General features: G+C 40.6%; 1 protein-coding gene across 3 annotated transcripts in view; it reads right to left on the bottom strand.

Moving 5' to 3' along the window:
- The window catches only part of LOC137436789 (regulator of G-protein signaling 17), a 226,688-nt gene that overhangs the window by 106,691 nt on the left and 96,912 nt on the right, over window positions 1-23,085 (bottom strand). For 2 of the 3 annotated variants that reach the window (XM_068130890.2, XM_078786803.1), the window contains exon 2: window positions 1,801-1,877. The gene's annotated coding sequence lies outside the window, so the exon portion shown is untranslated. Of the gene's footprint in view, window positions 1-1,800; window positions 1,878-20,837; window positions 20,876-23,085 lie in introns of those variants that run through there. The other variant, XM_068130888.2, reaches the window with a different exon arrangement.

The raw sequence follows: 23,085 nt of genomic DNA, 5'->3' as shown, positions 1-23,085 counted from the left end.
CCACGAGGTTACTTGCCAGCCCTGTGTATGTACACACACACACACACACACACACACACACACACACACACACACACACACACACACACACACTGATGCAAACTGCATGCCAAATATAATAATGTGTCTGTTGTTGGCTGCTATCTCCACACGTGGGTGGTTTTTTCATGAGATTGAACCTACCAGACCTCAAAGTATCCACCTTCGCGTGTGGTGTTGTTTTTCTAACAAGTACTTGATCCATGTAAGTGTGCGTGGGTGTTTGTGTGTGTGTGTGCTCAGTGTGCACGTGCGTATATGAGCAAGTGTGTCTGGATGCTAAAAATCGTCTGACCCTCCTGTTGTGGAGAGGGCATGTTACGATGCTCTCATTCATTCCAATATGCAATGTTTTGACAAACTTGTTGACAATTTTTTTCCCTCACCTTTAATCCTCCTCAGGGAAAGTCACATTTCTGGGATCGTATTACTTAGAGCAGATAATTCATCAGACGTAATTCCTAACTTTGTATCCATTGTAACCTTCTGTGTTGTGTTGAGTTTTGTGCACCCGTCATTTTGACGCTTTTTCCCTCCTATTAAATATTTCACCCGTCGTGCAGTAAGATCAAAGTGATTTATGGTGAAAATACATGGAATTTTTACCCTTGTGACTTTGATGTCATGGCACAGCCAGCGAGTTGGAAATTGAATGTTGCATCATTTGCTCAATATATAAATGAAAAAGTAGATTTGTTGTGTGCTATTTGTTTAATTAGGTTATCCTAAGCTACTATTCGGACTTATATGAAGATCACATTTTAGAACAAATTTATGCCAACCTGAGATGCCAACCCATGTTAGACTAGACAGCTCACAGGTGAGTGTGCAAGCTTGTAGGCTAACCTACCAGTTCTAAATACAGCATATGCACACTATATGATACTCTCTACCTCTCTACACATTCATCCTCTGACAAATGGCTAACACCAAACACATCAGCTTCATTTTCCAATTCATGGGGGTTAGGAAACGTTTGGAAACTTTCAGTTAATAATACTTACAACTACAATATAGATAGAGCTTCAAATATGGTAACTCACTGATATTTTTGATTGGCGTAACATCTGTGAAGTAATGGCCATAATATTGATTATGTCACAAAGAAAGGCCATAATACTGATTATATTTAAAAAATGGCTATACTAGTGATTTGTCACAAAGAAAGGCTATAATAGTGATTATGTCCAAAAAAAGGCTATAATACGGATTATGTCACAAAGAAAGGCTTGCACCCTCTTGCCTTCTCTGTGCTTTGTCCATCCCCCCCCCCCCCCCAACCCCAGGTTTGAGCAGGACACGCGAGGTGCACCCATAACCCCCACCTAATGAAACTCCCAAAATCCAGAACCACTACTCACCTCCACTCATTTATTCCTCTTTTTCTCCACTTGTGGAACCACCTTCCACACTCCCTTCAATCTCATTCTTCCCTTCAGGTATTCAAGACACCTGTTCACCACCATCTCAGTTCGTTCGCCATCCAAAACCATGATCTTTTCTACACCCATTAAACCACCCCTCCCAAAATGTTGCTTCTGTATCCATCTTGTCCACCACTTGCATTCTCCCCAACCCGTCATCGTCACCTGCACCCCTTGTTTGTCAATCTCCATCTATCCCTCCCCCCCCCACCTTCTCCTGTTGTTCCTTTTGCTACGTCATGACCTGATCCGTTCTGTGTTCCAGCTCTTCCATGAGCCTTTATCTATGTGTACAAAAAAAATATCTAAAACATTGGATGACTTTAGTGTGGCTTACCTTGGTTTATTTGAAATTTTGGCTTTGATAGGATCACACAGTTGTGAATGTAATTGATGGATGAGATGTCAAAGGTTCTGTCAATGGTGGGGAGAGAAAGAGAGAGAGAGAGCATGTCAGTCCTCATCTTAATAATTTTAAATGCTGCATATGGCTGCAGGTACCATCACTTGCTGGGGGGTAAAGCTGTTCCGCTGATGCAATTCCCCCTATAGGTTAAAGCAGGAATTTTTAATTGGGCCCGGGTGCAAGCGATAACTCGCATACTCTTCCTGAAGTTCTCTGTGTGGCATATTTAATGCCCACCAACTATTGCCAGTTTAATGTCCATCCCCACGGATGGCACACAAATTGATGAATCACCCTGCATGTGAATTGAGTGTTCATCCCTGTGGGCTATCCTGCATGCTCACATCGGGATGAAGTTGTTGTGCATGCAAGGGTGTACTTTTGTAACCAGTTTCCCCTTGGAAGGAATCCATAGTTGTCAGGAAAACAGGCTATTTCTGACCAAATTCCTCTGTGATTACTTGGTGAATCATATTCGACAACGATGCTACAGTCATCCATCATAAAAGCTTGAATTATTGCTGGTGTTTTCATGGCAAAGAAACTAAATGTGCTCCTGAGATACCTGAGATATACAAAATCCAGGAAGTTGCAGTTATTGTCGTGGACAAAAATATTGGCACCTTTGCACTTTTTTCAAATAATGCATCATTTCTGCTCGACAATTGTTGAAATAAAAAAATATTTTGGTATCCACATATGTATTTCTTTGGTTTGCAGTGGAACAAATCAAAATAAGTTGAAAAACAAATCACTAAATCTTAGCTTATTCCACAAAAAAATCCTAAAATGGCCCGGACAATATTATTGGCACCTTTTAGAAGTTGTTAGAAATAATTAGATGTCAAGCAGGTGATTTCCCTTTACTTTGGAATTGAACTCACCTGTGGTGAGTTGCAGGTGTCTGCGATATAAAAATCACTCATTAAACCAGTTTGAATAGAGAAAAGGAGTCATTCTGCTGTTTTGTGTCACTGTGTGTACCGCAATGAGCCTGCAGAAAAGAAAGAAAACAAGAGAAGTCTGAGGTGGTTAGACACAAGATTGTAGCCAAGCATGGACAATCTCAAGACAACAAGTCCATCTCCAGAGACCTTGATGTTCCTGTGTCCACCGTACGCAATGCTATCAGGAAGTTTAAGGCCCATGGCACTGTAGCCAACCTCCGTGGTTGTGGCCGCAAGAGAAAACTTGATCCAAGATTGCAGCGAAGGATTGTTTGAATGGTGGAGAAAGCACCTCAATCAACTGACAAACAGGTTCAAGCTGACCTTCAGACACATGGTACAACAGCTACAACTCGCACCATCCATCACCAACTCCATGAATGGGGGTTCTACGGTAGGAGACCCAGGAGGACCCCACTGCTGAGAGAGAGACATAAGAAAGCCCAACTGGAGTTTTCCAAAACACACCTGAACAAGCAAAAATCCTTCTGGGAGAATGTCCTGTGGACAGATGAGACCAAATTAGAGCTTTTTGGTAAAGCACATCATCTCTATGTTTACAGAAAACAAAATGAAGCCTTAAAAGAAAAGAACACCTTCCCTACAGTCAAACATGGAGGAGGTTCAGTGATGTTTGAGGTTGCTGTGCTGCCTCTGGGTGCCTTGAATGTGTGCATGGCATCATGAAATCAGGAGATTACCAAGGCATTTTGGAGCACAATGTTCAAGCTAGTGTCAGAAAGCTGGGACTCCGTCGAAGTCCATGGGTCTTGCTGCAGGACAATGAAACCAAACACATTTCAAAAAGCACCCAGGAATGGTTCAAGACAAAACGCTGGACTGTTCTGAAGGGGCCCGCAATGAGTCCAGATCTAAATCCCATTGAACACCTGTGGGGAGATCTGAAAGCAACATTTGGGAGAAGGCACCCTTCAAATCTGGGAGAACTGGAGCAGTTTGCACAACAAGAGTGGGCCAAACTGCCAGTAGAGAGGTGTAGGAAGCTCATTCATGGCTTTCGGAAGCACTTCACTGCAGTTATTTTGTCCAAAGACTGCTACCAAATATTAAGTCTAGGGTGTCAATAATTTTGTCAATGCCATTTCTTTTTATTTTCTGATTTAAAAGGATGTATTAATTTATGAATCAAAAACAAAGGTTCTGTAATATTAGCAGTGAAATAAAGAATTGTGGAGACCAAATACTTTTGTCAATTTCAACTTATTTTTTAGAGAAAATTATGAGTTATTTGAAAAAAGTGCAAGGGTGCCAATATTTTTGGCCACGACTGTACAGGCATGCTGCTTCATATTTTGCATGTCAGTTACAAATTTGGGGACCACTCATAATCACAGATTATAAAATCTACTAGCGGGGTCACCCGTGGGAATCCCACGGGCATGGATGTGTGTGACATTTCGACATATTGAGTTATATGCTGCACATTCATTTTTACAAAATGGTTACTGGCAAGTCATCAGATCCAGAAATGGTGTGAATTTAGTTATTTCACATAATATGTGACCCCTCACTCCTCTCCACCTGACACTCTCCTGTCTCCACCTGACACTCTCCTGTCTCCACCTGACACTCTCCTCTCTCCACCTAGCACTCCTCTCCTCTCCAAACCCTCACATCCCTCTCCTTTCCAATCCCTCACCTCTCCAATCCCTCACACTCCTCTCCAATCCTTCACACGCCTCTCCAATCGCGCCTCACACTCCTCTCCAATCGCGCCTCACACTCCTCTCCAATCGCGCCTCACACTCCTCTCCAATCGCGCCTCACACTCCTCTCCAATCGTGCCTCACACTCCTCTCCAATCGTGCCTCACACTCCCCTCCAATCACTCCTCTCCAATCGTGCCTCACACTCCTCTCCAATCACGCCTCACACTCCTCTCCAATCGTGCCTCACACTCCTCTCCAATCGCGCCTCACACTCCTCTCCAATCGCGCCTCACTCGCCTCTCCAATCGGCTTTCCCCGTCTCGTTTCTCTCCTTTTTCTCCCGTCTCGTTCTTTTTCTTGCTCCAAATCGGCCCGTCGGAATCGGAAATCGGCCCGTCTCGCCCGTCGGCCCGTCGGAATCGGAAATCGGCCCGTCTTGCTTTTGTGCTTGTGCGTAAATAAATTGTGTTCATGACACCATTTCTGGTGTTGGGCTAGCGGCTAGGGTGCCGGCTTAGGATCCTGGGTTCGAATCTCGGTCGATCGCCGAATTAATGCCAGGGGGGTTGACTCAGCCTGTCATCCTTCCGAGGTCGGCTAATTGAGTACCAGTTCACTGGTAATTCCCTGTTTGTCGTTGAAGGCGGCAAAAAGGGTTGGCGTCAGGAAGGGCATCCGGCCGTAAAACATTGCTTCAAAAAGGGGACAAAAAAACAACAACTACCACGGTCCCCGAAAAGGCCAACCCCCGCTTTGCGGGGAAAAATGGCCTCTAAACGGTGGTTTTTACACCATTTCTGGATCTGATGACTTGCCAGTAACCATTTTGTAAAAATGAATGTGCAGCATCTAACTCAATATGTCGAAATGTCACACACATCCATGCCCGTGGGATTCCCACGGGTGACCCCGCAAGTTTGCATTGACGTTCGTCGATGGACTCGTTCGCCCGTCTCATTCGTTTTCTTGCTGCATCCTGTTCAAGTCTGCGTTCTTCATCGATCGTCTCATTCATTTTGGAAATAGAAGTTTCCACGCAGCGCATGAATTGTCACGATCCTCAAGAGGAATTTGTCTCGTAATCATCAAATGATAAATGGCAAGTAAATTATATTGTGGAAAATTAAAGATTTCAAATAAACCTATTTAAAGTGTATTCGCACATAACTAATTTTAAAAAACGAAGAAATATCTCTCGGTAATTTCCTGAAACATATTTTACTTCCGGCTAATAATGTTGAATTAAATAAAAACGAAGAAATATATGTCGGCATCATTGTTGACGTTTTTGTGACGACTGTCATCAAACGAAAAAGTAATATATCTTAACGGAAAAGCAAAAGCGAATTTTTAATATATATCGACACGTTGCCGTCGGTGTCATGTTGGGCGGTGTATGATACACCATGACGCGATTTTTAAAAATATATCTCTGCATTTTCCCGCGTGTGTGGAATGTTCTCAATTATTGCTGACACCGAGTCCAAAACCATCGATAAAAATGAAATCATATGGTGAGTTAGATTGGAGATAAAGGCGTGAGAGAGACTCAATGGCCTTGAAGTTGAAGTTACAGGCGTTTGAGAATTCATTTCGTTCTATAAACGGCAACTTTCATTGGATTTCCTTCCCGTTTTTTTTCAACCGAGTCGAAAACTATGTTAGCGACTGTGAAAAATGAAATGATATATCGAATTTTTAATATGTATCGACACGTTGCCGTCGGTGTCATGTTAGGCGGTGTATGATACACCATGACGCGATTTTAAAAAATATATCTGCATTTTCCCGCGTGTGTGGAATGTTCTCAATTATTGCTGACACCGACTCTAAAACCATCGATAAAAATGAAATCATATGGTGAGTTAGATTGGAGATAAAGGCGTGAGAGAGACTCAATGGCCTTGAAGTTACAGGCATTTGAGAATTCATTTCGTTCTATAAACGGCAACTTTCATCGGATTTTCTTCTCGTTTTTTTTCAACCGAGTCTAAAACTATGTTAGCGACTGTGAAAAATGAAATGATATATCGAATTTAAAATAGATATCGACACATTGCCGTCGGTGTCATGTTGGGCGGTGTATGATACACCATGACGCGATTTTAAAAAATATATCTCTGCATTTTCCCGCGTGTGTGGAATGTTTGTGGAAAATTAAAGATTTCAAATAAACCTATTTAAAGTGTATGCGCACATAACTAATAAAAAAAACGAAGAAATATCTCTCGGTAATTTCCTGAAACATATTTTACTTCCGGCTAATATGTTGAATGAAATAAAAACGAAGAAATATATGTCGGCATCATTGTTGACGTTTTTGTGACGACTATCATCAAACGAAATAGTAATATATCATAACGGAAAAGCAAAAGCGAATTTTTAATATATATCGACACATTGCCGGCGGTGTCATGTTGGGCGGTGTATGATACACCATGACGCGATTTTAAAAAATATATATCTGCATTTTCCCGCGTGTGTGGATTGTTCTCAATTATTGCTGACACCGAGTCTAAAAGTAAAACCATCGATAAAAATGAAATCATATGGTGAGTTAGATTGGAGATAAAGGCGTGAGAGAGACTCAATGGCCTTGAAGTTACAGGCCTTTGAGAATTCATTTCGTTCTATAAACGGCAACTTTCATCGGATTTTCTTCCCGTTTTTTTTCAACCGAGTCTAAAACTATGTTAGCGACTGTGAAAAATGAAATGATTTATCGAATTTGATTTGAAATAAAACTGGGGGAGAGCAAGACACCACGGGCCTACAAAACAGGACTCAAAGCTATGCGAGTTAATAAAATGGTGGATATTTGTTTATAGCCACTCCCAGAATGGGTGGAGCTATGGGTGGAGCTACTCTGCAAACCGAGTAAGCCACACCCCGGACAGACACCCAACAGATAGACAGACAGACAGACAGAATCATCTACGGCTATTATAATATAGATGGACACAGATGTATTGGTCTTGGAAATTCATGAGCTTCCAGATATTAAACATGCGCATGAGCTGTGGATGGAAATTGGTGCTGTCACAGCTATCACAATTTTTTTTTTTTTTTTTTTTTTTGTATACTGAATCGAGGCTCGTGAAAGAGCTAACATTTACTTCACAAACAAATCAACCAGACAAACAAAATACCCAAAAATAGGGAGCGGAAGACAAGATGGGGAGAGAAGGGGAAGCACACAAACACAACATCCGAGAGCAGGGAGATGTGTGGAAGGGAGAGGGCCCGGGGGGAGGAGGCATGGGAAGGGGGGGGGGGGGGAGGGAGAAGTATAAAACACAAGGACACTGTGGAAGTGTAACTCAGTGTAACTTATTAATTGGCACTGGTAACTTATTAATTAACCTGGTAACGAAGCAGATACATTTTACATGCAAACTCTGTGAAAGACGAGTTTGTAAATGAGTGTCAGGAATGCGCCCGAACATGATAATCTCTTGTCCACCTGGTCACAGCCCCTGGCTGAAGCACCCCCCTATCGTTTGGTAAACGGAACTCACAACAGGAGGGGAGCGAGCTGATACCAGGACTTGGTACATGCATGACCTCGGGGCATTAGCGGAGAGGGGATTAAGTCCAGTTTGTCCATATAAACGAGAGCAAACGTGGAGTCGACAGAACTTGCTACCAGAAGCTCTGACCAACGGGAGTGGCGGAGGAACATCAGCCGAACGAGAAGGACCATGCGAAAAGAGTTAACCTGATCCATTATATTATGCGGTATTATTTGGTAAATGGAATGAAGTGAATAACCAGTTAATAAACCAGACCTTTTGTAAACCTGTGTCCGGTCATTGGAGTCTTGAGTCTCTCAGCTACAAATTCCCCCACAATTTGGAGGCACCGCTGACATCAATTGTACGAACAAGTCTTTAAAAAAAGGTGAGTGTGTCTTGTTTTGTCCAATATGATTACGAACTTGGAAATAGTTTTGTACATACATGGGGAAGGAGGTGGTTCTGGGGGTTCCGTGCGCACCGATGCCGCGATAGGTGGCGTGAGCCATCACGAATGGTACTTCGATAAACGACTGTAGCAATTTATTCGTGTTTTTTTTTTTTTTTTTTTTTTTTTTTTCTAAATGATTTCTGTAAATACGTATTTTTGCGCTGGTCATTAAGGGTCTTACTGTGACCTGGGAGCAAACGGAGCAAGCGTGCACCTTGCGACCATTTGCTTCCAGGACGCGTAAGGCCGGTACACTCGTTTACACACCCGTACACGTATAAAGTACTTCTTTTTTTTTGCACTTGCTCAAAGCACTCGACTTGCTCGGCGAGCGACAGGGAACCGGGAAAGGGAATTATATTTATATATATATATTTTTACCTCATTCCAATTTATGGTATTGCGACAAAAAGGCTTATATCTTTGGAACGACTGGTCGGATTTAGACAAATTAAAACTCGTTCGATCAACAAATAAATTCATGACAGACAATCCCACCTCATGCTGGTCCAGAATTACTGTGAAAGATGGCGATTGGATAAAAATTGCATACCAACACTCCCTCACTGTCCCTCATTGTCCCTCATGTCCATTCCGGCACCCTGTCTCTTCCTCCCGCTCCTTTTCCCTCCCTTTACTTCCCATTGGCGGACGTTTTGCGAGAAGCAAAGCGTTTTGCAGGACGCTTCCAGGAAATAAAACCAGTGCTGTTGTTTTTTTTTGACGAAATTTGCCAGATAAATAGCATGGGTGACACGACGAAATGATTGGATTTTGGTGAAGACCCAGGTGCGAATCCGGCTACGAGAATTGTTTAAAGTGATTCTTCACCATAAAGAGATCGGGTGAAAAGCGATATACATGACATTTAACATAATATACTTATTAATGTTATTATTTTAATATTATTCATATATTAAAAAAAAAAAAAAAAAAAAAAGTGACAAAAACACGCCGATTCCATTTTTGGTTCAGGTCCGAATCCAGATCCGGCCTATCAGTGGGATACAAAACATAAACTGTTCACCAAAGCAGAAATATGCTCTCTACTGAGCGTCGTTCTAGTTGTGTGTTTGTTCGTCTGGGCGATATCTTAGCCATCCTTTGAGATAGGAAGCTGAAATTTGGGGAAATTGGTGAACAAGTGCTTTTGGAAAATAATAATAATAATAATAATAATTCTGTATTATTTGGTTAACCAGTTTGTGTGAACCTCAACCTAAATATAAAAATTGATCTGCTTGGTGTTAGTTTAAGGGCTGTTCCAAATTTATCCTGATTATGAGAGATAATTACAGGAAATGTGTACTGTTCTTGTTTGGTGATTATGAGACAAAAACAGCAGAGTGGGAATCGGCAGACAATGGAACAGCTAGCGACGAGTGTTTGTGAGTAACAACCACCCTCTGGTCGAGGCTCATAGGAGGGGTGATGCTTACTGATTCGGCACGCTTACAATAGGTGTTAATGGTGGGATGTCAGAGGTTTTGGTGTGGTTTAATGTTCACACTGTTTTGGAAAATAATGCTCGATGCAACATGATCCTAAAAAGAACCCATCCCTACATCGAAAGATCAGGAAGGGAAGGAATGGAAAATTTGTCAAGGTTTGAAATTAATCGGACAAGTGGGTCCCAAGGTATGGTCACCGTACTCGCAAGCCGTTCGCTTTGGCTCTGCGAATGGACCAAACCATTTCATGTAAATAGAGGGGGGGTTCTGTGGTCGTTCGTTTTGGCTTTGCGAATGGACCAAACCATTTCATGTAAATAGAAGGGGGGGTTCTGTGGTCGTTCGTTTTGGCTTTGCGAATGGACCAAACCATTTCATGTAAATAGAGGGGGGGTTCTGTGGTCGTTCGTTTTGGCTTTGCGAATGGACCAAACCATTTCATGTAAATAGAAGGGGGGGTTCTGTGGTCGTTCGCTTTGGCTTTGCGAATGGACCAAACCATTGCATGTAAATAGAAGGGGGGTTCTGTGGTCGTTACTGCCACGTGGTTTCAAAGTTTTTGTTGTTGTTTGCACGCATGTTTTTTTTTTTGGCAAGCACGTACGGGCAAGCACGTACGTGCGGGCACGCCCTAGTATATATAAATAGAAGTACTTATTTAATTAATTACATTTCTTATTAAATTACAGTAATTACATTACAGTAATTACCTGAGGTAATTACAGTAATTACAGTTCCGGTAATTACAGTAATTACAGTAATCATTACAGTAATTGCAGTAATCTTATTACAGTAATTACATTACATTAACTCAGGCACCTTTTGAGTAAGGAAGCTGATATTTGGACATGACACTGACCAAGTGATGTGGCTGTCAAGGAAAATATTGATTTATTGATTAATCATTTAATAAATTAACTCGTTGATTTATAAATGACTTATTTAATTAAAAGTCCTCAGAAATACATCTTCGGATGAAATACTTACAGATTGGTTATGCTATGAGCCAATTGATTAAGGAAAATATTTTGTGATGGCCATATTGGCAATTTCGTGGCCATATTCGTGGCAACTCAGTTAGTGCCACTGCACCTTTAAAATGCATCCCTGCGTTCATTTTTCGATCGATTGAGTTGAAATTTTGAACAATCGGATCTGGACTGTCGTTGTTAACGACTCTAGCACGCACTCGTCCAATCAGGATGGAGCGGTATGGTCCCCGGATCATCACTGCCCGCAGTTTTTAATTAATTTTACTTTTTCTCTTGGTCATATAATTTTGAAGACATGCATGTCATGATAGAGGAAATGTTTGTTCTGTTGAACGGAATAAATGTTGTTTATTTGTGTGGGTGTGTATTTTTGTGTATTTTGGATATATTTTTCACGACTAATTCAAGTTAACATCCTGCAAAATTTGCTCGTTTTCTGGCCGAGTCGAAATTGCGTTGAGCTTCTATGGCATGCGCCATTAAAAACGCTGTGTAATGGTTGAGCTCCCTGTATTTCGTTTTGGTCATGCGGATGAGCAAACAAAGTGACAAATGCTGCGGCTGGAGCAGTAGAAGCGATGTTTTTTTAAAATGGAAACGATGTAATGAGTAATTAAAAGTGGGAGGGGGCAACACCACGCATACCTCTTTTAAGGTGTGTATAAACCCTGGAATAAACGTGGGAGGGGGCAACACCACGCATACCTCTTTTAAGGTGTGTATAAACCCTGGAATATTTCAGCAATCAATACAATGCTGAAACTATGTAAGTTAAGTTAATGAGTAATTTAATGAGTAACTTAATGAGTAATTTAATAAGTAATTTAATGAGCAATTTAATAAGTAATTTAATGAGTAATTTAATGAGTAATTTAATGAGTAATTTAATGAGTAATTTAATGAGTAATTTAATAAGGAATTTAATGAGGAATTTAATGAGGAATTAAAAGTGGGAGGGGGCAACACCACACATACCTCTTTTAAGGTGTGTATAAACCCTGGAATATGTCAGCAATCAATACTATGCTGAAATGATGTAATTTACTGTGTAAGAGGGTCGACCTTGGGTTTGTTTGGGTTTTGTTGTTTATTTTTGTGGGTGTGTATTTTCGTGTATTTTTGATATATTTTCACGACTAATTCCAGTTAACATCCTGCAAATTTGCTCGTTTTCTGGCCGAGTCGAAATTGCGTTGAGGTCCTATGGCATGCGCCATTAAAAGCGCTGTGTAATGGTTGAGCTCCCTTTATTTCGTTTTGGTCATGCGGACGAGCAGACAAAATGACGAATGCTGCGGCTGGAGCAGTGAAAGCGATTTTTGAATTGTTCAATGATTATTCGATATTGTTATGACTTATTGTCAATAGGTATACTAAGTGGCCATGAGGTAGCCTGTTGCTATGTACAGTTTTATTCTATTGTTGATTATACCACATAGCTGTGGTGATAAAGGAAATGTTCGTTTTAAATAGATGATTATGATAGGACCATGACTATAAAATCATGATGATTATTATGAATGATATCATAGGGTTCAAATGCAGAATGCTGCATGAACTTGGGAAAGAACTTTCAAGCCCTATGGGATAAATTGGGTATTACAAGCGATGGAGTTTCAAAATTTAGCATGATTGAAGGAATTTGACAGTCCCATTTCAGGAGTTTTACGAAATTTATATTGCCAAGAGATTTTGGGTACTATTAAAAGGAAAATGATGAGATATTTTTCCCAAAGAACTTTAATATCTGCCATCCATTTTGGCTGTCTCACGAATGAAGGATGAGTTGCCTTTAGTGGTTGCAAAGAAAATTTGTGGAGACCAGGCAAAATGGGGAAATATGTCAGATATGACCCTAGGACAGGACGGTGATTCATCAATTAACATGAGGTACGAACCAGAGGTGACGGTCAATGGATGGACCTGTCCTGACATCATTGGGGAAAGGGCTTATGCAAGGAGTCATCCAAAATGATTAATTTGATTTATTGATGAATAGTGATGAATTAATTGAAATTGAATAATTGATTGAATTATTAATTGATTGAATCTAATTGATTGAATTTAATTGAATAAATTTAACTGAATAAATTGAACTGAATAAATTGAATTGAATATATTGATTGTTTGATTGATGAAAATGCGGTCTCAAGAAAGAAGCTTTGATATCTTTGCGAGATATTAACAATGTGGAGACAACCTTGGAAAATTGAGCGAGGTGGTGAGTTTATATACAGATATATATGTGCGGTTACCATTGTGTGATTTCCCCGTCAACAGAGCGGACACCTGAGGATTCACCCATTTCATACTGACCCTCCGGCTCATCTGCAAATACTGATCTGTGAGATTGGATTGTGCAAAAGCCACGGCTGAGGGAGATTCTCTGAAAATCACCGTGTGAACAGGTGGAGAGACCCTTCCTGGAGGTACGAGTGAAGCTTTAGAGGAACAAACTACAACACATCCAACGCTACTTTGATAAAAGGCAGAATGGGAAATGGAGCCTGCAAGAATACACAAGGACAACCAGAGATTCCACAAAAAGGTACTTGTACACATCATATGTACGACCGTTATGGTGCAGAAGCTATAAGGCAGGTCGAGAATTGGTATTTGTGGACAAAGGGACATGATGAGGAGTTTCCAAGAGATGGTACATTTGAGCGAAGTCGATTGGAAAGATTGGAACAAAGATTGAAAGCCAGGAAGAGACAGAATCTAACGGTAGACTGGCTTGCATTCCATCTTTGGGATGGTGAATCCAGACAACGGGAACAGCAAGAACGGATAACGGATCTAGAACTTAAAATAAAAACGATACAGGATACAGTGGAGGAGACAAATGCACAAATGCCCTCGAAATTAGGAATGAAAGTGACGGTTGTCCCATCTGATTTCCAGTTGTCTCCCCAAAAAGGACGGTACAGAGAATTTTTTCGTGTTTCAGGAGACAACGAGAGATTGCAGTGGCAACTCAGGGATGTAGAGATGCAACCCAGCAATACAAGTGCACAGGTGCACAGACCAGGCAACGACAGAAACCGGTGTTTCAAGTGTGGACGGATGGGACATTGGAAAAGAGGATGTCCGTATACCAAAAGGAAGACAAGTTCATAGGGTAAACCAAGATCAAGGGTACCAGTGCTGACCGATACCTCAGACAATGATTAGGCCTTCATTGCGACAAATCCCAAATGACGATTGGCCTCAACAAATTAGATTACTGGACAAACATGAATAACTGTCGATGATTCTTGGGTCTGAAAAGTTTTCGGAGCAAGAATTATTCATTTTTTTCTTTTGCTTGTAAGCAAATTGATAATTAATTGATCAAATGCCGAAATTGGATCTTTTATGTTGGGCACACAATTTTAAATTTACAAAGTTGGAACAATTGCTTTGCAAATTTTAAACCAAGGGACAAGGGTCACATGATGATCAGGTGGGAATTTCGGACTATTGTTCCACACGATTGATAAGTCAGTGGTCGACTGACATGTAAATGGGTGTGTAGTCAAATTTGGATAAATTATTGTGGGAACTGAAAGGGTAATTTCAATGTGACATCATAGGGGTTTTCTAAGAATAAACTTTTTGGTCCATTTGTGTATTAGCATTTATAAAAAATTGAAGGACAAATTTTATGAAATTGAAATAAAATTGACACCCATCTTGATCTGTAAATAATAGTTCGAACGCAAACAAATATGCATAATGCATGTGTGTGTGTATTTTTTGTGTGTCAATGTTAGTGTTTTTTTATTGTTTTGTGTATCAATCTTACAAGATTGTTGACACCGACAGTGTGCCTGTCTGGAAATGGATAGTTTTATGTGGATGGGATTGAATATGCAGAGAATCCGTAAAATAAAATAGAAAGAAAATTTGATTATGAACATTATCTCTTTTGTCAAGGGAGATGGAATATAAAGATTTGATGTGCTGGGTTATGAGCAGCCATTAATTAAATAGTAAAATTGTGAGTAATTTGGGGATTCCATTTTTGATAGAATTTATATGAGAATAACAGCTATTTATGGATATGAGCTTCATAAAAGGAAATGAGGGAGTACAAAATTATCCAAATTTGGGAGAGGTCTTACACTGACTTCCCAGAATACTCTGCTCATGGATTTATATATATATATATAAACTTGAATTTTATCAGCATATAAATTGTGCTGCATGTATGGATGTGTATTAGGCATAGATGATATGGGAAAATAGTAAAGAAAATCTTGCTGATTTGAACTATTGTGAGTTTTAAAACGGAATGCATTGTGCATCTTAAACCAAGGGGCAGACATGAACGCGCTGTTACGTTATTTATACTCAGAACGCGCTGTTACGTGTACCTGCAACATATTTGTTAATCTCGCACACCTATATTGGCATACTGGTGTCAGTAGTACTCACTGGGTGCATAGAAATGGATGAGCAACAGTTAAGGGGGTGTAAAAAAACACTTACTTGGATATTTTCTACAAAAGTAGGGGTTTCAATAAGTGGTACCATACACATGGGATTCATCAAATTAAGTTTTGGAGTTCAAACAAAGTCACTGGTTAACAGATGGGAATGGATAGTAAATAAATTCTTCGATGCTGGGTAAATGAAGTGAGATATTACAAAGACTTATTAGAGCTATTGTTCTTCCTTGCAGCAGTGGGAGAAAATTTAGATCCAACATAATGAATCTATAAATGAATGTGATAGGGATAATATCCTCAATTTGTACTAATTATTTGATTGTGGGTAAAGGAATTAATTAATCGTAGTGGATTGTTAACAAGCAGCCTGAAATGTCCTGAGAGTGTGCATCCATGTAATCAGAAATCCCAGATTTGTTTTTTTACAAACAACATTTTGGTAGAGATCTTATGTGGACGAATACTTGCTTGGTAGATAAAAACGGTACTGCATGTTGGCAGCCACTTCAGTGGCCATTTAGGCCGAACAAATAGAGAAAAAACTGTAATTGAATATGTAATTTACAGATGAGTATTTGGGAAGTAAAAAGGGAATTTATTGATTTGGGAGACATTTTTCGAAGGTTTATTAAAGTGTTGCAATATGACATTTGGCAAGGAAAATTATTGGATGGGAAAATTAGATCTGTTTATAAAATGAGTTTTGTTGACCCATTGAAGTTAATTCTTTGAATTGTTGTTTAATTAGCATGTTGAGTTCAAATCGGAAATAGTTTGGTAGAGCTTTGGTTAAAACGTTTGGTTGCAGTGTTTTGGAACAAATTGATAAACCGTAGGAGGTTGATAAGAATAGAAACAAATATGGACCTAAAATAGAAAGATTGTTATGATGATATGAATAAATACTGAGATTAAAAGATTAAATCAAGTGATGTTGCAAATGAAACAGTAGAATTAAGATAATGGCATAACGACAATGTTATGAGTTGTGTCAATTACAATATCAGTGAACTCATATCACCACGAGTGACACACTGTTAGGAAAAAGAGGGAAAAGAAAAAGTGGAGAGGAATTATGGTAATAATACATTATGTTTAATTTGTTGGTTTGAAAAAATTGTTGTTGGGAATTAGGTATTCCCGTTTGTGATTGTAATCATATACAATGCTATTCTTAGTTTAGTAATAAAATACATACCTGATTGAATATTATTTGTGTGACGCATATAAATGAATATAACTTTTGTGTTAAGGAAAAACAACAAATTGTTGAATGTGAAACTGTCGGAAGATATACATGATTATGCTGATTTCATGGTAAGATGTACCCTATCTGATTCAGTGTGTGCGGAAAGCAGATTCAGATGTGACTGAGCATAAGGATAAGACGAGATCACATTTTGGAGGGATTGCTAACGGAATTGGGAAGAGGTTCGAGAAAGAAAATTTGTGGCTAAAAAATGAAGTTAATCGTGGCATACACCCTCTTTCTCAAAGAATGATGAAGACATTCTCCCGTGTAACTTGGAGATGAATGCTTACCTTCACCAAGGAAATTTATGTGACCATTTGCCTGGATCACACTGCAACATATGAAAGAAAGGCGATCACTTACTCTTGTTCGAAGGCTTCGAACATTCACCACATCAGAAGTTGCAGGACAACGACATTTTACCTGCAACCTCTGTGAAATGCGGGGACATATGTTATTACTTCACCAACGTCCGGGGAACCAGCATGGATCTGCAAAAAACGGCTGTGCCCTTGTCACAACAGCTGCGCACGATTCTGCTGGTTGCTCCTGGTAAGGACCATGAATGACCTGAACACCATGGTCCCAACATCATTGTGGATGCATCCGGCATCCCTGTTCCACATCTTGCTGGCCAATCAACGTCACACCAATACTTGCTGCCCACTCACAATGAGGGAGGAGGCAAGTCGACTACAACTGGGTGAAGGCCTTGTTCAGGAATTACTATGGTTTACAGCAAAAAGTGGCAAGCTATGACTCCGAAATGTTACCACAACAGCGAAATCCTACACGAAGTAGGGCAGGAGCTATGAAGACATTAGGAGAAAATGTTTCATACCAGGATTCAAACACAAGTGATCAGCCCTTCCTTTCAAACAAAGTCAACATTTGTGTGGAGGCAAACGTTTATTGCCAGATGGTGCAGATGCTTTATAAAACTTGAAAATGAAGTGAAATTGTTGTATCTTGGTGATGGTGAAGTGTTGTTTTGAAAATATATTTGTGATGCAAATGCAAAAGATTGAACGATATGGAAGGAGTCAATGACCAACGAAATGTTTTGTGATTCTTGCAGGATGACGGTGTATGCCCAAGGGAATTTGATTACCAAAGTGACTGATTATTTACTTATACTTGTAATGATGTTTACTTGTAGTGATTGATTGTTTGCTTATATTGATGTTTAGATTAATGGTTAATATAAACAAAAACAAAAAGATGAGGGAATTGTGGAAGTGTAACTCAGTGTAACTTATTAATTGGCACTGGTAACTTATTAATTAACCTGGTAACGAAGCAGATACATTTTACATGCAAACTCTGTGAAAGACGAGTTTGTAAATGAGTGTCAGGAATGCGCCCGAACATGATAATCTCTTGTCCACCTGGTCACAGCCCCTGGCTGAAGCACCCCCTATCGTTTGGTAAACGGAACTCACAACAGGAGGGGAGCGAGCTGATACCAGGACTTGGTACATGCATGACCTCGGGGCATTAGCGGAGAGGGGATTAAGTCCAGTTTGTCCATATAAACGAGAGCAAACGTGGAGTCGACAGAACTTGCTACCAGAAGCTCTGACCAACGGGAGTGGCAGAGGAACATCAGCCGAACGAGAAGGACCATGCGAAAAGAGTTAACCTGATCCATTATATTATGCGGTATTATTTGGTAAATGGAATGAAGTGAATAACCAGTTAATAAACCAGACCTTTTGTAAACCTGTGTCCGGTCATTGGAGTCTTGAGTCTCTCAGCTACAAATTCCCCTACAACACCAAGGACTTCCTGGACAGAAGTTGGTATTTCAAAAAAGTGGAATTGGGGTGAAATTAGCGGGGGTAGAAAAGATCAAGGTTTTGGATGGGGGAAGATAAGAGATGGTGGTGAACAGCTGTTTTAAAGACTTGGAGGGTGGAGTGGGATTGAAGAGAGTGAGGGAGTTTGTTCCAGAGGCGGGAGAAAAGAGGAATGAAGGAGTGAAGGTGAGCAGAGAGTCTTGATTTTGGCAGTTTAACCATAAGAGGGTTGCAGGCAGATCTTGTGTGACCTGTAGGAATATTTGCGGGACAGAGCCCAGAGAGAGCTGGGGGGGGGGCAAGGCCAGAGAGGAGTCGGTAGAAGACGGAAAGACCACCAACCTGCCTGCAGTGAGTGAGTGAGAGGCCCTTGGAGTTAGCTTCATCGTGGGAGATTCCAATGATTCTGAATGCTTTGGTTTCAACAGTGTGAAGGCGAGCTAGGTGTGAGGCAGGAGCACCAGCCCAGAGGGGAGAGCAGTATTCCATTGAGCTGCAGATGAAAGCCTTGTATGTGGTGAGGAGCTCAGGTGTGCCAAGGAAGGACTTCGCACGACGGAGGATGCCCAGTCGGCGACTGGCTTTGGAGGCCAGATTTGAAATGTGGTTTTCCCAGGAAAGATCATGGCAGATAGTGAGACCCAAAAGCTTGAGTGACAGAACTTCTTGGAGAGGATTATTCAGAAAGTGGATGGGAGGGTTGTCCAGTCGGTCTTTTCGGAGAGACATCGTAAGAGTGAGATTTGTCAGGATTGAAAGACATGTTCCACTTGTTTGCCCAGTCTGTGATTTTGTCAAGGTCTGCAGAGAGTGAGGAGGCTGCAGACTGCCGATCTGAGGGATGAAGAATGGAGCGACAGAGAGTAGAGTCGTCAGCAAAGAGATAGAGAGGATTTTCAAGAGAGTCAGAGAGATCATTGATGAAGACCAGAAAAAGCACAGGGCCCAGAACACTGCCTTGGGGAACTCCAGCCTGAACAGGAAGAGGAGATGAGAGAAACCCATTCAGGGCCACACGTTGACTACGACTAGAGAGGAGGTCCGCCAGCCATGCGTGGAGATTTCCATGGATAACAAAAGAGGAGAGTTTGGTGAGCAGAGCGGGGTGCCAGACCGTATCGAATTGGCCACAGATTCATACAATTCATGTGATACAAAGCAAATCTCTGTCAAACACCTTCTCTCTGATACTTCCTGCTGTGTATTCATTGACAGGATGTGACTCAGCACCTTGTTTCCTCGGCATTGAGAAGAAATGTGTCATCAATGTGGTGAAAGTCAAAGACTGCGAGTGCTTTCTGTTCCTGTTGTCATGAAGCCAGGATGAGGATACTGCATTAAAATCCGCATGCCAGTTTACATCACTTCTCTACATGAGCCTTTGATGAAAGAAGAGAGAGCTAATTATAGTTTGAACAAATGATGTATGAAATTTATACTGAAGTAGTAGCTTCTCTATCTTGCTTACCACCATCAAACAACATGTTGAGAGAGAGAGAAATGTGGCAAACCAAGGTATATGGATGCTAGCTCACATGAATCGCTCTTGGTTCATGGTTGGCAAAGAGAAGGATCTGAACTGTCTTCTGTGTACTAACTTGTACTTTGAGGGTCCAGAGCAATATAGCATCCTCCAGCATCCCAAAGATTGAATGTCCTAACAAACTACTTGCAGTCTCTTTATACCACCATAGAATTACCTTGCACAAACTTGTGTACCCACCAGGCAGACGTAAAAAGATGTGGTAATGCAATCATGCTGGAGATTACTACAGCAGATGAAGAAGACTAATGGAGATTAAGAAATTATTCTAGAAACTAGAACAATGCGACTGTGTTGCCAATATTCCTCCGCATAGTCATACAACGGGTAGATGCCATCACTCTGCATATGTAATATGTATGGGTAGGGGATCACGTTTGTGAAGTTTCGTGTTGAACGGATAAGGTTCATTTTTCTATCCAAAATGGCTGCCAGACCACGTGACCTATGACATCATCATTTTCCAACTATATGCAACAGTGCTGTTAGATGATATTTGTAAAATTCGCATCGATAGGGTGACCGGTTTCAGAGATACAATTATTTAATATTTTCCTTCAATCCAAAATGGCTGCCAAACCATGTGACCTATGATGTCATAAATTTAATATTTCAATACAAATGGGTCATTGGGTCATAGATCATGTGTATGCAATTTCAGATTTTTAGGATAAGGAATTTGATTAAAACATTTTTGGCTGGTATACCACTTCACCTATAATGTCATCATTATCATGCTTTTGTTCCCCATTGGGAGTCCTTGACAATGTGCCAAGTTTAAAATTTTTCCATTCCGCGGTTTCCGAGAAATATTTTTTTAATTATTTGCTTTTAATCCAAGATGGCTGCCATACCACATGACCTATGACGTCACAATTATCATAAAAAACATTCTGCATGGGTGTCACTCCTAACCTGAAAGATTCGTTTGGACTTATGGTTGCTGAGAAAAACGAGGTTTAGCCCGTATGGATGGACGGATGGACAACCTGAAAACATAATGCCTCCGGCGACTTTGTCGGCGGAGGCATAAAAAGTTATACAATTGTCAAGCATGTTCTTTTCTGTTCTCGATGCTTTTGAAAACCAACTATATTATTGATTTCTGTTTTGTATATTGGAAAGAGGGTCCTTAAACTGTTGGCTGTTTGATTTTTTTAAATATAATTTAAAATTTGAGGTATCTACTCTAAACATGTGCAAATGGCTGTCTCACATCATATCTTTGTTAATATTATGCATATTATGCAAGTGGAGACATTTACCTGAAAACTTTAGCCCCTTTTGAGGGATCCACCACTTGTCCATATGTGCCAAATGTCCCCAATCCTAACCCCACATGTAAGAAACATGACAAAAGTAACCACGTGAGGTAAGTGGTCATTACAATGTTACACACATTTTAAACAATTAATATTATTATGACAAAGAAGCTACAGCGTAGGGATACTAGATTGATTTCAGGGCTAGCTAGACTAAGTTAGGAGGAACGGCCAAAGGAGATAGGACCTTTTACATTATAGAAAGGTGATTGCAATGGGAGGAGGGGATCTGATAGAGATGCTCACAATAATGAAGGATGTCAGTGGAGTTTTTCAGCAGAGTGGGCAGTGTTAGGACCAGGGGTCGTAGCTTGAGCGTAAAGAAGATGACAATTAGAACAGCTTTCCAGTTGGATAGTGTTTAATACATGGAATGGTCTCCCCAGAAAGGTAGTGGCAATTGAGTGGGTGGACAGGTATACATTGGAATTGTATAGGTACCGGGATGCATTGGAGATAGAGGGATATGTGAATATTGGCAGGACCTGTAGGTAACTTGTGTGTGGATGAGTGATGGATACTGGCATTAGCGCAGTGCAGGCATGATGGGACAAATGCCTCCGCTTGTGCTAAAGTTCCTATGATGTATTCTTGTGTGTATTGTGGTTCAAAAATAGTAATGATGTACAAACCATTTAGTGATGGAGAGTTTAGTAAAGACTGCATTTTGAAGGTGGATATAATACTCCCAGAATAGAAAGTCAGCATTCCGTGAAGTCATTTTTTCTAAAAGAACAATTTCTCATGCCAAATAGTGTCGGTGATATTCAGAGGCACTGCAAGAGAGAGGAGGACAACTTGTGGCATTTCCTATAGTATTAGACAAGAGCACCGGCATCAATAGTTTTGCTTAGCTCTTCAATTTCTGAAGATTTTCAAAATTTCTGAGCAGTTATTTTCTCCCATGAGTTTCAATGGCCGAACTCCAGGAAATGTATTTGTTAATGTTGTGTGCCATCCACTTGGAGCAAGCAGAATGTAGTGATCATATCTCCTTAGTTTGTCTACGGTGAGTGGGTGCACCATCTATATTAGGGGAATAACAGGCATTGTGGTGATCTTAAACAAGAAAATTGCTGAAGATGAAAGTGCAGACATTATTCATAAACACTCCATTATTCCTCAGGAAGCTCTTTTGTGCATATTCTCAAGATGGAGTGTGTCATGAACATTATAGTCAAATGTTTAAACGTCATCAAGTCCAAAGGCCTGATTCATTGCCAATTTAAGACTTTTTAGAGAAATCGGAAGTCGAGTTTAGAGATGTTTTCTTTCACAGTTTTCACATAATGGAGACTTTCACAGAAGTTTGATGGCTGAGCAGAGGGGTCGGTCACTCTGAGACATTTATTTCTTCAGAGGCAAGATATATCGCTCAAGTTATGAATCAAAATGGTCAAGACCAATTTAAGCTAAGCAACACTGAGTGGCCATGTTCTTCTTCTTCTTTCGTATGCAGCAAATATAACACTGGGCGGTAGCATCGTTGGCTGAGGGTGCAGCTGTACCGCTTATGCAGTGCCCTCTGTAGGTTAGGGCAGGAATTTGGAATTGGGCCAGGTTGCCGGCAATAGCTCGACCACTCTTCATAAAGGACCCCGTTGGATCTTTAATGTCATCCACCAACTGATGCCGGCAGATTGGACACCCAATTTAACATCTACGAGGGACGGCACACGCATTGATGAATCACCCTGTCTATGCAATACCGGGATAACAGTTTATAGCTGAGCCGAGATTCTAACCTAGACTAGACACCTTATAAGTGAGTGTGCATATGTCAAGGCTATCCAGCCAGCCCTGGTGGCCATGCGATCCAAGTTCTTTATATTTGACATCAC

The sequence above is a fragment of the Myxine glutinosa genome, chromosome 11, assembly GCF_964187855.1.
Source record: "Myxine glutinosa chromosome 11, kmMyxGlut1.1, whole genome shotgun sequence".
NCBI lineage: Eukaryota > Metazoa > Chordata > Myxini > Myxiniformes > Myxinidae > Myxine > Myxine glutinosa.
The sequence above is the reverse complement of the archived record's forward strand: the minus strand, read 5'-3'. Positions and strand labels throughout refer to the sequence as shown.